The sequence below is a fragment of the Dendrobates tinctorius genome, unplaced genomic scaffold (genome assembly GCF_039654945.1).
Source record: "Dendrobates tinctorius isolate UK_male_01 unplaced genomic scaffold, ASM3965494v1 ptg000165l, whole genome shotgun sequence".
NCBI classification, from domain to species: Eukaryota; Metazoa; Chordata; class Amphibia; order Anura; family Dendrobatidae; genus Dendrobates; species Dendrobates tinctorius.
Genome location: NW_027361832.1, coordinates 27,246,601 through 27,260,809, shown reverse-complemented (window position 1 = coordinate 27,260,809; position 14,209 = coordinate 27,246,601).

Genomic DNA, 14,209 nt, shown 5'->3' with positions numbered 1-14,209 from the left:
ACCAGCGATATGACGCGGACAGGAACGCTGGTACATCACTAAGTGGTCGCTAGTGAGCTGCCACACAGGCAGATCTCACCAGCGACATCACTGGGGACGGGGGTCGCTACTTACCTGTCACACTAGGCGATCCTGACATCCTCCCGCCCGCATCCACGCTCGTCGCTCATCTCTCCACAGGAAGCGCCGCAGGAAGCTGACGACGAGAAACGGTCCAGCCTGTTCTCGTGCGATCAGCGATAAGCAGCGGGGGAGCGGGTTGTAGGTAAGTATCACACATAGCGATATCGCTAGCAATATCGCTATAAAGTCACAAGTTATAGCGATATTGCTAGCGATATCGCTTAGGCTACTTTCACACATCAGGTTTTCGGCGTCAGGCGCGATCCGGCGTCGTGCCGGAACGCCGGATCCGGCAAATGTTTCGTAAAACCGGATGTGACGGATCCGGTTTTCTGCCGGATCCGTCTTTTTCTTGACAGACAAAACCGGATCCGTCTCATCCGGTTCATCCGTTTTTCTATCCGTTTTTCGACGGATTACGCCGGATCCGGTTTTTAAAATTGACCCTTGTGGCCTTCCGAACGGGATTGGCTACTGGAAAACTATATATAGCATGTTCCTACAGCCCTTCTTTGACAGGTTGTAGAGGAGAAAGTGCAGGTTGGAGAGAAGAGCAAGTTACTGGCGAAGATGGATGTTGTCATTGGAAATATTTTGAAGAATTTGGCGGATTTTACAGCGGAGGCAAATCATTTGAGGGTGATTGTTCTGGAGAAGGAGAGAGCGAGACAGCAGCGCATCAGGCATCGTAGACGACGTTTGTGGATCCACCCCATCACAGCCAAGAGAATGACGCGTGGGGTCTATTCTACACTCTGCATGGACCTTCGACGAAACCCGGATAAATTTTTTGGATATGTTAGGATGAAAATGGAGAATTTTGATTACTTGGTGGAGCGCATTGCACACCTCATAAGAAAAGCGGACACCTATTGCCGCTTCTCTGTTTCACCCGCAGAGCGTCTGATGGTGACTTTAAGGTAAGCCACATTTATTGGATATGATCGCATCAGAGCACACTTTCACTGCAATCTTGTTGGTGGTAGTTTGTATCTCCAAGTGTTATAGGTCAGTTTTGGTATGTAATGCTGTGATTTAAAACTAATTTATTGTTTTTTAATTCCCCACAGATTTCTTGCAACTGGAGAATCCCTTTCGTCACTGCATTTCCAGTACAGACTCGGGATTTCCACCATATCTGGAATTGTGAAGTACACATGCCGTGCACTGTGGGACTCCTTAGCTGAAGAGTTTTTACCAGAGCCCACAACAGAGAGGTGGATTGAAATTGCTGACAAGTTTCAACAGATATGTCAGTTTCCAAACTGCTTGGGCGCTGTGGACGGGAAACATATCCGCATTGTAAAGCCAGCTGGATCGGGATCGGAATATTTCAATTACAAGAAATATTTTTCAATTGTCCTCATGGCCATCGCTGACGCGGAATACAAATTTATTGCGGTTGATATTGGGGCCTATGGCCGCTCCAATGACTCTCAAGTTTTCAAACTGTCTGCCATGGGGCGTAAACTGTATGGAAACACCTTCCAGTTCCCACCACCTAGACCGCTGCCGCAAACATCTGGTCCACCTATGCCATTTGTCTGTGTAGGGGATGAAGCCTTCCAGCTGTCAGAACACCTTTTGAAACCGTACTCTAGCAGAGGATTGACAAGACCAAAACGCATTTTTAATTACCGCCTCACAAGAGCAAGAAGAATGGTTGAATGTACCTTTGGTATTCTGACAGCCAAATGGCGGGTCCTATTGACTGCGATCAACCTCAAGACAGAAACTGTGGACGAGGTGATCAAAGCGTGCGTGGTACTCCACAATTTTGTTATCTGCAAGGAACCCATTTCCATTGAGGACACCTCTGAAGAAACCACCTTGCAAGATTACCATGACATTACCACTAGAAGTTCTGTGACGGTTTCAGTAATGAGGGACAATTTTGCACTATACTTTATGTCACCTCAAGGCAGAGTACACTGGCAGGATGACAGAGTGTGAAAGATTTGTGCCCAACCAAACTTGTGTACCTTCTGTACCAACAGTATATACCTTTGCCAACCAAAGTTGGCTATCTTATCATGGTCTCTATTTTTAGCTTTAGGCCACAGGTGTGTACCTGGTTGTGTTTTATGCAAAGTATTTCACCTTTTAACAAAAGTTGTGTACATTGTTAGGAAATCACCAACAATAAACACAACTTTTTATTTGAAATACTTTGCTTCAAACACAACCAGGAACACAACTGTGGCAAAAAGCTAAAATTTACCCACAGTTATATACCTAGTTTTGAATACCATTTCACCTTTTAAATACCCTGTATTTAACCTTTTTCGCCGCAGAAAGAAATGACAGACAACCAGTGTAAAATAATTTAACTTTTATTGAAAAATGTTTTTTTTAGTAAACTTTTTTAAAATTTTAATAAACTTGTTTAATAAAACTTTGAAACTATAAAACTGAAACCATAAAACTGGTCATTTTTATTTAAATACACACATTATAAATCTGTGTAGTGTGTGGTGGAAATACTGCTGTAGGGGCTGCGGGACACTTCAACACTGGGAGTGTGGAGAGAGGACTGGGATCGTGGTGGGGAAGGAACAGTTAGAGGTGAAGGTGTGGAAAAAACTACAGAATGGGTGGACATGTGGGAAGCAGAAGAGGTGGTGGGTGGTGGAGTGGAGGGTTGGGCAGGGACTGTAGGAGCAGATGATGTTGATGGCAAGTTGTATGGGGAAGGAGTTTGGTACGGGGCAGGTTGCTGGAAGTGGGGAGATGTCTGGTACGGGGCAGGTTGCTGGAAGTGGGGAGATGTCTGGTACGGGGCAGGTTGCTGGAAGTGGGGAGATGTCTGGTACTGGGGAGGTTGCTGGTACTGGGGAGTTTGCAGGTACTGTGGAGGTTGCTGGTACTGGGGAGGTTGCTGGTGCTGGGGAGGTTGCTGGTGCTGGGGAGGTGGATGGTGCTGGGGAGGTGGATGGTGCTGGGGAGGTGGATGGTGCTGGGGAGGTGGATGGTATGTAATAGGAGGGGGAGGATGGAAAGTGGCTGGAGGTGGATGGTATGTAATAGGAGGGGGAGGATGGAAAGTGGCTGGAGGGGGTGTAGATGTAATAGGAGGGGGAGGATGGAAAGTGGCTGGAGGGGGTGTAGATGTAATAGGAGGGGGAGGATGGAAAGTGGCTGGAGGGGGTGCAGGTGGAGGAACTACTGTGGTGGGAGGAGGAGGTTGGGAGGTAACTTGCTGGAGAGCAGCGTGGCATGAATGCATTACATGCATCTGCTGGGCAGGAGAGAGCGTTTCCATGCGCTCCACAACAGACCTGAAAAAGGTGTGGTTTGGCGAAGATCTTGCTTCTGAATGCATGGTTTGCAGAAGTGTCTTCACCTCCAGAATGCTGGAGTTGATCTGCTGATAGCCTGCGGAGATTTGCTCTGACAAGACTTTTAGACAGTTCTGGAAAGATGCATTCAGATGCAAGAACTCTGGCGCATAAGTCTTTTCCTGACCCCTCTGCCGCTGCCGCCCAGTACCCGCAGGTGTACTAGAGGTGGCAGGGGCAGAAGGGTGGGGTAAAGGGAAAGCGATCTCCTCACCAGCAGCTTCATGTAATGTAGGCGGCCACGATGCTCCTGTGCTGGTGGATGGGACAGATGGGTCGAATGTGTGGGAAGGCTGGGAAGGTGCAGATGTACCGGGGCGGTCGAAGTGTCCCTCGGTGCCGGTCTCCTCAGGGATCGCCTCAGAAGGGTCCAATCGTGCAGGCTCCCGAGTGCTGCTCACCGTGCTGTGGAATAAAGAGAAAAAAAAACAATTAAAATACTGACATGGTATGGCCCTGGCTGAAAAAAAATTTTACATCTAACAATTTTTTTCACATGTGGTGTGTAATATTTACCTTCTGGTGACCATTGTTTCCCGGAGGAACGACAGGGCTTCTGCGTACTTGTACTTGCTCCTGCGTCCTCCAGATCCACTCGGGGCCCGCATCTCTTTATTGAACTCCTTCTTGAAACGATCCCTCACAGACCGCCACCGATTCACAATTCTGTTCCCTGAAACGAGAAAGGAGTGGTTAGTATACAACATCAGTGTTTCCCAAACTCCAGTCCTCATGGTCCCCAGGGGTCATGTTTTCAGGATTTCCATAGTAAATAGAAATCCTGAAAACATGATTCGTGGGGACCACGAGGACTGGAGTTCGGGAAACACTGGTTTACATCAAGCAACCGGTACTGTATATACTTACGCTCTGTAATCTGAGCCCGAACATCGAGGTCCTCCCAGCGGCCCACAAGGAGCGAACAGATTTCCTCCCAGAGTCGTCGGGTAACGATAAGGTCAGCGTGGCGGCGGTCAGCCATATTCCAGAGCGGCTCCCTTTCTCTGACGAGATCGATGAGGTGGTCCACATCGAGTCCTCCATCCTCACCGTCAGAGTCGGGAGCACGCTGTGAAGGCTGTTAAAGAAAAAGACAAAAATAACATAATTAGCCTCCACATAAGGCTGGTTTCACATTAGCGCTTTTTAAGCGCACGCACGGCCGGGGGTAGCTCCGCCCCCGAGCCGGCTCTCTGCCCGGCGTGCCTGCCCCTTGCTTGTAGCGCCGCCTCCTAGCGGACAGCGGCGCCTGCGATCGGCGCACCCTATCTTTAGCATAGGGTGCGCAGATCGTGCGCAGGCCGTGCTCTAGTTGCGCTTTGACCTGCGCTGCGCACTTTTGACGGTGCGCCGTGCGCGCCAAAATCCGAAAAGTTCGATTTTGGCGCGCACGGCGCACCGTCAAAAGTGCGCAGCGCAGGTCAAAGCGCAACTAGCGCAAGGCCTGCGCACGATCTGCGCACCCTATGCTAAAGATAGGGTGCGCCGATCGCAGGCGCCGCTGTGCGCTAGGAGGCGGTGCTACAAGCAAGGGGCGGGCACGCCGGGCAGAGAGCCGGCTCGGGGGCGGAGCTACCCCCGGCCGTGCGTGCGCTTAAAAAGCGCTAATGTGAAACCAGCCTAAGAAATGAAATAAAAAGTGCAAAAAAACAAAGCAAAAATATTTATACTTACACGCTGGTGACCGCCGCGTTGCTGTCGCCGACGACCCTGGGAGGCACTGCGAGGACCTCTTGGCCGAGCACCAGATTGGGAAGACTAGAGAAGAAAACAAAAAATGTTATGTCTTTGGATGTAGGCATTTGTTTGCTGTGTGTGGTCTGCAGAACATTGTTTTCTATGTGTTGTGTGTAGTGTGATGTTGTGTTTCTGCGTTTGATGCAAAAAACTTACCAATTGTGAGCCCACTCCAGGTGTCTGTCCACCCCTTCCTTCTTCTTCTGGGAGCTCCTCTTCATCTTGTGATTCCTGTTTTGAAATAAAAGGCAATGAATAGACATATATTACAGAGAAGATGGATTTTGGAAATAAAAACTTACCGTCAAACGCTGACGATGCGAGGGAGGGCTCCCAGAAGATGATGTGCTGTCTTCCTGGTGGCCACACTCCATGCCTGTGGGTGGTGTTCCAGCTGCTGCCATTGCTGCTGCTGCTGCTGCATCTATTGGGCGGCTGTTGAATAAAGAGAAACAAAGGGCCAATGAATATCTTGATATTCAATAGCCCTAGTTTGGAGGAATGGGTGATTTGATAATTACCGTCTCTCATCTGCTGCTGGCCTCCCCTCCTCAGCATGTTCTATTTGCTGCTCCATTTGGGGTGGTGGTGGTGCTGATGGTGCTGCAGTGGTCTCCTGCCTTCTCCTGCTTCGCTTGGTTGCTTTCTTGGGTGGCATGTTGGGTGTGGCTGTGGGTCCCACTGTCTTGCTTTTATATATGTCTTGTGGGCAGAGCTACTGAGCATGCTCAGACCAAAAAACCGGATCCGGCCGCCGGATCCGGCTTTTGCCGGATCCGGCGCATTGCGGCGCTCATAGGCTTTCATTGTGTGAAAAAGCCGGACGCGCCGGACCCGGCGTGTCCGGCTTTTTCGCCGGAGACAAAAAACGTTACAGTAGCCGTTTTTTCCAGACGCCGGATCGCGACACATTGCCGGATCCGGCGAAAACCGGATGAAACGCATGGCCATCCGGCGCGATCCGGCGCAAATGCAAGTCAATGGGGGGGAAACCGGATCCGGCATTGCATTTCGCCAGATCCGGTTTCTGTCAAAAGCGCCGGATCGCGCCTGACGCCGAAAACCTGATGTGTGAAAGAGGCCTTAGTGTGACAGGCCCTTTATGGTCGGAACTGTAGCACATTTTCATTTAGCCGCCACTAGCAATCTAACTACTATCAGTATGTGAGATAAGGCCTCCCTAATCATATGCGGAAACTCCTCTGTTCCAATATGTAAAATTACCAAGCTAGGAGACAATTACCAGGCTAACAGACAGCGTCAGGCCTACGCCAAGGACTTCTAGTATTAAGGGGGCTTCACACATAGCGATATCGCTAGCAATATCGCTAAAGCGTCACCGAGTTTGTGACGCAGCAGCGATATTGCTAGCGATATCGCTATATGTGACACTTACCTCTGACCGGCTCCCCCGCTGGCTATCGCTGATCGCGTGAGAACGTCCTGGGCCATTTCTCGGCGGCGGCTTCCTGCTGGGCTTCCTGCTGGCGCCGACGAGCGACGCGTGGACGCGGGCGGGAGGACGTCTTCATCGCCGCGTCTGACAGGTAAGTAATGACCGCCAACAGCTGCTACGTCGCTGGTGAGATCTGCCTGTTTGGCAGCTCACTAGCGACCATTTAGCGATGCACCAGCGATCCTGACCGGTTCGTATCGTTGTCGGGATCGCTGGTGCATCTCTAAATGTAACGGGACCCTTAATCTGGCAATGTCCTTCCATAGATTATTCAGAGCTGGACAGTCCCACCACATGTGTTCTAGTGTCCCCCAAAACCAACATCTCCTCCAACTTAATGGGGACTGGTCCGGGCCAAAGTGAGCCACTTGTACCGGAAACCTATACCAACGAAGGTGAATTTTTTTCAATTGTTCAAGATGGTTAAGATATGATGAGACCCATAACACCTCTCCCAGAGCATCTCTCCAAGCCCCCGGCTCCAGGGATATACCCAGTGAACGATCCCAGAGAGACATATAAGGAAGTTTTATATCCACATCAGGATCATTCAGAGCCTTGTATAAGATGGACACTCCTTTGGGGCCGGATTCTGGTATTAAGAAATATCCATTAGCTCTGCGATCTATTATGGAGCTAAAAAAGGGTGACTCAGGTGAAGTTGACAAAAGATGGCGTATCTGTAAGTATTGATAGAAATATCTGCGTATACCTGGGTGTTTGGATGCTAATTGATCAAAGGGCAGAATCCCCGAGCTCCCCATCAAGTCCTGAAGGTTCCTAATCGCCGCCGTTATCCAGACTTGTAAGTCTATATATGGAATATGTGCCTCAAGAGCTCTCAGAGACACAATACTTAGGGGGATTTTAATTAGGGACAGGGCTAATTTCCTCCAATACTGTAATGTGGCTACCATTGTTGGCAAACCTGGTGTACACTGGCTAATCTTAATAGCTTCAGCTTCCAAAACTAGGTGAGGAGAGTTTTTTTTAGCATAGAATATTTCAATTTGAAGCCATCTGTGGTCCCTGTCCATATGCCACCAGTCCCTGAGTCCAGTTAGAACAGATGCTCTGTGATATGCCAAGAGGTTCAGCATGCCCATCCCTCCAACATCATATGGATAATATAATAGGCTACTCGCTATCCTTGGCTGTTTATGTGCCCAGATATAACGATTGGCCATTCGTTGAAGTAACAGGATATTCCTATTAGGGATTTTAAAAGCGATGCACCTAAAGAAATAGATAATTTTGGGAAGTATTATCATTTTAAAAATATTGATTCTCGCTATCCATGAGGTCATAATATTATGAAGTTTATTTAACTCTAATTTAATAGGTTTAGCTAGATTAGAGAAGTTATTATCCACTACATTTTGGGAGCTTGTTAGTGTAATTCCTAAGTATGGGATACCCTCTGGCATCCACTTAAAGGGGAATCTTTTCTCGAAAGATCTGCGTAGTGCATCTGGGACTGCAACTGGATATATCAAGGATTTCGTAGGGTTTAGTTTGTAATATGATATTTTACCAAATTCCTCCAGCATGGACATGACAGCTGAGAACTATGGCTCAATATTCACACACGAGATTATGACATCGTCTGCATAAAGTCCCACTTTATGTGTTACCGGGCCCACTTTGATCCCCGAGATATTGAAATCTAATCTTATGCGCTCAGCCAACGGTTCCATACATAGTGCAAATATAATGGGGGATAGGGGGCAGCCTTGTCGTGTTCCGTTTGTTATTTGAAAAATTCCGGACAAGAAACCTGACGACAGTACCCTAGCACAGGGAGTAGAATACATTGAACTAATTGCTGAAAAGATGGGACCCACAAAGCCAAATTTAGTCAAGACAGCCCGTAAATATCCCCAGTGCACCCTGTCAAACGCTTTTTCAGCATCCAGTGACAGGAATGCACTGGGGACACCAGAAAACTCCTCTACCCCCATCAAATCCAGCATTCTCCTTGTACCATCTTTTGCTTCACGTCCAGCCACGAACCCTATCTGGTCCGGAGAGATCAGTGATGGAATAATCAATTTCAAACGAGACGTCAGAATCTTTGTGAATAGCTTGACATCACAGTTCAAAAGTGCTATAGGTCTAAAATTGCCTGGAACTGTGGGGGTCTTCCCCGGTTTAGGGAGGGTAATGATCGTAGCCTCCAACCCGGGTGTAGACACTTTGCCCGTTTCTCTCCACGCTGTAAATAGACGTTATAGAAAGGGAATCAAATTTTGTTGAAAACATCAGTAATAGACATTTGAGAATCCATCCGGACCAGGGGCCCCATATCGTTTAGTATGGTTTATAGCGAATTGAACTTCTTCCTCAGTGAAAGGGGCATTCAAAAGCATTAATTGATTTGGGGAAATATGGGGCAGATTGATTTATTGAAGATATTTGTCTATTTCTTGTTGATCAGGTTGCGGAGTAGATGTATCGTCTTTTAAATTATAAAATGGAAAATACTTCTACAATTTCAATTGTATTTCTAACAAGCCGTCCCTCAGAATCCACTAAATATTCCACTCTAGATTTCACTTCCCTATGGCGAATTCTACGAGCTAGCATGGCACCCGCCCTATCACCTGTGGCATATAATTTAGTTCTAAATTTCTTTAGATTGTGGGCATATATAGACAGGAAAGTTTCACGTAGTTTAAATCTAATCTGGAAAATTTCTTTTGAAACTGCAAGAGAAGGATTAGACTTATTTGTGGACCCTAAATGGTGTAAGCGGGATATAAGGTCATTTCTGCTTTTTTCCCTTTTACGTTTTAAAAAGGACGCCTGTTGTAGTAAAATTCCCCTAATCACCGCTTTGTGAGCGGCCCATAGAGTCTCATCAGTGAACTCTTTGGAGTCATTTGTCTGGAAATAGTGTTTCAGTTCAGATTTAACCTTTGCAACTACCCCATCATTCAGTAATAATGACTCATTCAATCGCCACCTGAAGGCTGAGCTAACCTGATGAGAGAGTGCTAGTTGTAGAGAAATAGGCGCGTGGTCAGACCATGTGATTAGGCCTATGTCCGCAGATATACATCTCCGGAGGCCAGCACTGTCTATCAAGAAATGATCTATCCTTCTGTATGTATGATGTCGGAAAGAATAGAATGTATAGTCCCTTTCACTTGCATGGGAGTATCCCCAGAAATTGTGATAGTGATATTCATGTGCTAGCTATCTTAGCTCCCTCCGACTTCGCCTTTTTCCTTGTGAACAAGCCAAATTTCTATCCATAGGGAGATTAAAATCCCTGCATACTATTTCCCCCCCTTGTTCCAATTCGGAAATTTTTTTGAAAACTTTCCTCAGAAAAGAATGCTGTCCCTCATTAGGAGCATAAACAGCCGCAATGGTGTGAGGTTCACCATTAAGGGTGCATACAAGAATCAGAAATCTACCAGCCGGGTCTGCATATCTCTGCATGCATTTAAAGGCCACTGTATGCTTCACCATAATACACCCCCCCGCCTTCTTATTAAAGTTATTGGTGAAAAATATATGTGGGAAATGAGGATGGTGAACCATACAATTATCCTTCTGTAGCAAATATGTCTCCTGCAGACAAGCGATGTCAGCCCGAGATTTCCTTACTTCCCTCCACAACATGGATCGTTTACCAGGGGCGTTTAGCCCTTTAACATTTAACGATAAGAGCTGCACACTCATGATTGTAAACGTGGGTGAAATACTTTTGCATAAATGTATATATTAATTTTGCCTCAGAGGGGTATAAACTGGCTGTCACATAATTATATCCTATAAGCATATACTCCATCACACTTAAGCTACCATAGTAGACATGCCTGAAAAAACAAAAAAAACATAGACAAATAAAAAGAGAAAAAAGGAAAAAATTGTAACACATAACCATGAACCAGGGTCCTGGCGGACACCGGGTAATGACTGACAAATGTCGGATGTGGCGCAGAATCAAAATCTGCAAAGGGCAAGGTGAAACAGTCACAGTCCAGGAGTCCAAACAAAGAAAGGACCCATCAGCGAGCTCCGGTCATCCCGACCACGACCCTTCCCTCATTTCAAGCCGGAGTCTAATCTGGAACAATTCTTTTCTCCCCTGCAGACGGCTGTCTAGGTGGCAGTGGAATCTTCCAACTTGTCAGCTTATCTTCTGCTTGTTTAGGAGATGAACATGTCACCGTGTGACCTCCATACATGATGATCAATTTTACAGGATTAAATCCCCATTTATACTTAATGTTGCCATCTCAGAGGGTCTTGCATATATGAGCGTATTCCCGTCTTTTAGCCAAGGTTGCTGCTGATAGATCTGGGAATACCTGCAAATTGTTTAGTTCAGTAGGTAGTTCTGGAGGTTTCCTCATCTGCTGTATAAATGCATCCTTAGTAGAGAAGAAATGGATATGGGCTAAGGTGTCTCTAGGCAGAGCATGATCTATGTGCCTGGGTTTTGGAATTCTATGAATCCTGGCAATCAGGAGATCCCTTGGAGACAGTGTGGGAAATACAGCTTGTATAAAATTATGCATCAAGGGGGCTAGGACTTTATCAGCTACCTCTTCTGGTATACCCCGTATATGAATGTTATTTCTCCTGGATCTGTCTTCCAGGTCAAGCAATTTGTCAAGCACATGAACTAGTTCCCCCTTAAGTGGCTCATTTTCATCCACCAGGGCATTAATGGAAGTAGCATATTCCACCATTTTGTTTTCAACATGTGAAGTACGCTCTCCCAGGGTGCGTATGTCCCCTCTTATTTCTTTTAACATGGAGTGCATGTCCTCTTTTAGGGAGGAACGGATGGAGGCTAAGAATTCCCTCATATCCCCTTTAGTCATTGGGGTAGAGCTGCTATGCCTGTCCCCTTCTGCGTTCATACCTCTTCCAGAGCCTTGTAAGGACATGGAGGACCCGGAGGGGGATGCAGCCGCCATCTTCCCTGAAGCATGTGCAATCTGTCCCTTAGGAAAGAAATCTGGCAGCCGCGGCAGGGAGCTTCTTTTCTGCGTCCTACCGCATGTCATCATGAGCCCAGATATGTGAGGCAGCCGGCAGTTACTTTTTTGAAGGTCGGGTGCACCATGGAGAGCTGATATGTGCTGCTTTCGGTCGGTAGATGCTGGAGCTCTGGCTCTAAGCAGCCATCACAGTCTGCATGCAGGCCGTCTGGGTGATTGTTGAGGACGTCAACCAGACTTCAGGTATCTTTTTTCTCCTCTGATAAAGTACTTCTTAAAATGGTGCTATCCTTCAAAAATCAAGTGTTATCAACATTGGCTTTCACTGACTCTGGATCTGCAACTAACTTTATTGATTCTGTGTGGTTTGAAATTTGAAGAAGGGCAGATAGACTGGAAAGACCCATTCAAATTTTAGCCATCAACAAAACTATATTACTCCAGAATTGGGTCAAAAAGAGAACGATGGAATCTACGCTCCAAGTGGGAGCACTTCACTTTGAATCTATCTCCTGTTTGATTAGGTTAATCTGCCTGCTGGGTTAGCATTGGGGTTTGCATGGCTGCTTATTCACAATCTTGTTAATGATTGGTGTCAGAATGAAGTTGTTAAGTGAACAACTTATTGCCATAAGAAATGTCTAAATTGGGTACAAATATGCTTCGGCTGTCTGGAGGATCTACTGGGGTACCCGAAAGACTTTGGTGATATGTTTGCACCCCTATGATTACACTATTAATTTTGTCCTCAATGCCAAGTTACATATAACTTGCTTTTAAAATTTGTCTGGGCCTGCACGCACTGCCATAAAAAAACTTTGTTAATGAAAGTACATTCAGCAAAATGAGAGATGGCTAAGAAAGGAGGATAAGCAGAGAAAGTGGTGTACCTGCATGCACCTATGATGTGGAGACCCATGAAGCTGACAGGAGTACCCTATAATGATAAAGCATGGTGAGGCTGGGAGCAAGCCCCACGCATATCGCTGTATCAAGCACGGCTTCTCCAGGGGAAGTGAAGGTCCCTTGGACAGCAATGATTTAAATGCACACCTAATTACAAATAACATACATACCAATGGTGATCCAGTAGCTGCCTCTGGTGGGTGGAGCAATGGCCACACGCCATATTGTAGAAGGCAAAGGTGTGCGCCAATCCAAAACTGCATACGTGCACTGAGATGCATGAGGTTGGCTTGGCTGAGGCACGTGCTGATAGTGAGGGTGGAAGAGCCTATCAGCCACTAGCGCACAAGCGCGAGGATGTGAAGGACGTCCAGGCTAATCGCTACTAGTGCACATCATGCTTGCCAGGGTAGCATAACTGCCCATTGTCAGCTGTGCGCGTGCACCAAAGTGCGGAAGCAGCCAAGAATACATCCTGTTCCCTTGTCACTTGGCATCTTCTTTTGGTTCTACTTGTGGGTACCTGGGTGGCTTCCTCTTCAAGGCTATGGCTACCATTCAACTAATGACCTCTGCAACTTCTGTAATGCTGTAGATAAGCCCCTGATGAAACCTGAAAGATAAGAAAAACACGTTAGATTATACCTACCAGGGGGCGGAGTTGGGTGCGGTGGGTGTCGGGGTCCGGCACCTCCCACCTTCATACGATGATGTCCTCCTCCTTGCTTCTCCCTCGGTTCCTGTGAAGGAGTACTTTATCTGCCCTGTTGAGGGCAGCGTAAAGTACTGCAGTGCGCAGGCGCCGGGAAAGGTCAGAGAGGTCCTGTGCCTGCGCACTGCAGTACTCTGATCTGTCCTCAACAAGGCAGATAAAGTACACCTGCGCAGGAGCTGAGGGAGAAGCAAGGAGGAGGACATCATCGTATGAAGATGGGAGGCACCAGACCGGACGGCGACACCCATCGGACCGGACCGAACGCCAGGGTGAGTATAATCTAACATGTTTTTCTTATCTTTCAGGTTACATTGGGGACTCATCTACAGCATTACAGCTCTTCCATAGTCAGAGCCCCCGGGATGTCTGGACAGTTCCAGGGCCATGGGTGTCCTTCGTGACCGGCACCCTAGAGTCTGCCTCCCCCTTCTCGTGCAGCAGCGCCCAGACCTTCCGCTCCTTGGCCTTCTTCTGTGAGATGACGTCAGCTTTCCAGACAGAAGGCCCAGTATAGGTTGCGGAGCCTAACGAATAGGCCACGGAGTCTGACGGCCCGGCCTCCGCGGCAGTCTGGAGCAGGGCAGAAGTGGCGACAGGCCTTGATAGATAGGCCACCGCCGGGACGTGGAGGGCGGAAGGGGTGGCCACGGGTCTGCTCCGCGCCGGCGACGCAGGACGGGGCGCCGCTGGGCGGGGCGGTTCAGGGGCATTGGCAGGGGCGTTGGTCGGCCCTGTGGGGACCACGGATTCATTAGGAGCACGGGGCAAGGGAGCGGGAACTGCCTGCAGGGCCGCCGGCTGAGCCGGGGGGACGCTCACCTTCCCCGGAGCCGCAGCTCCCTTCAGGCTTTTCCACCGCTCTTCCAGGGGTCGGTCTGGGGTGTCGCTGGTCTCCGCTGCTACTCTGCAGCTCACTGCTCCCTGCTTCCATCTTGTGGCCAAACTACAGTACTACACCATCTTCTACTGTCTC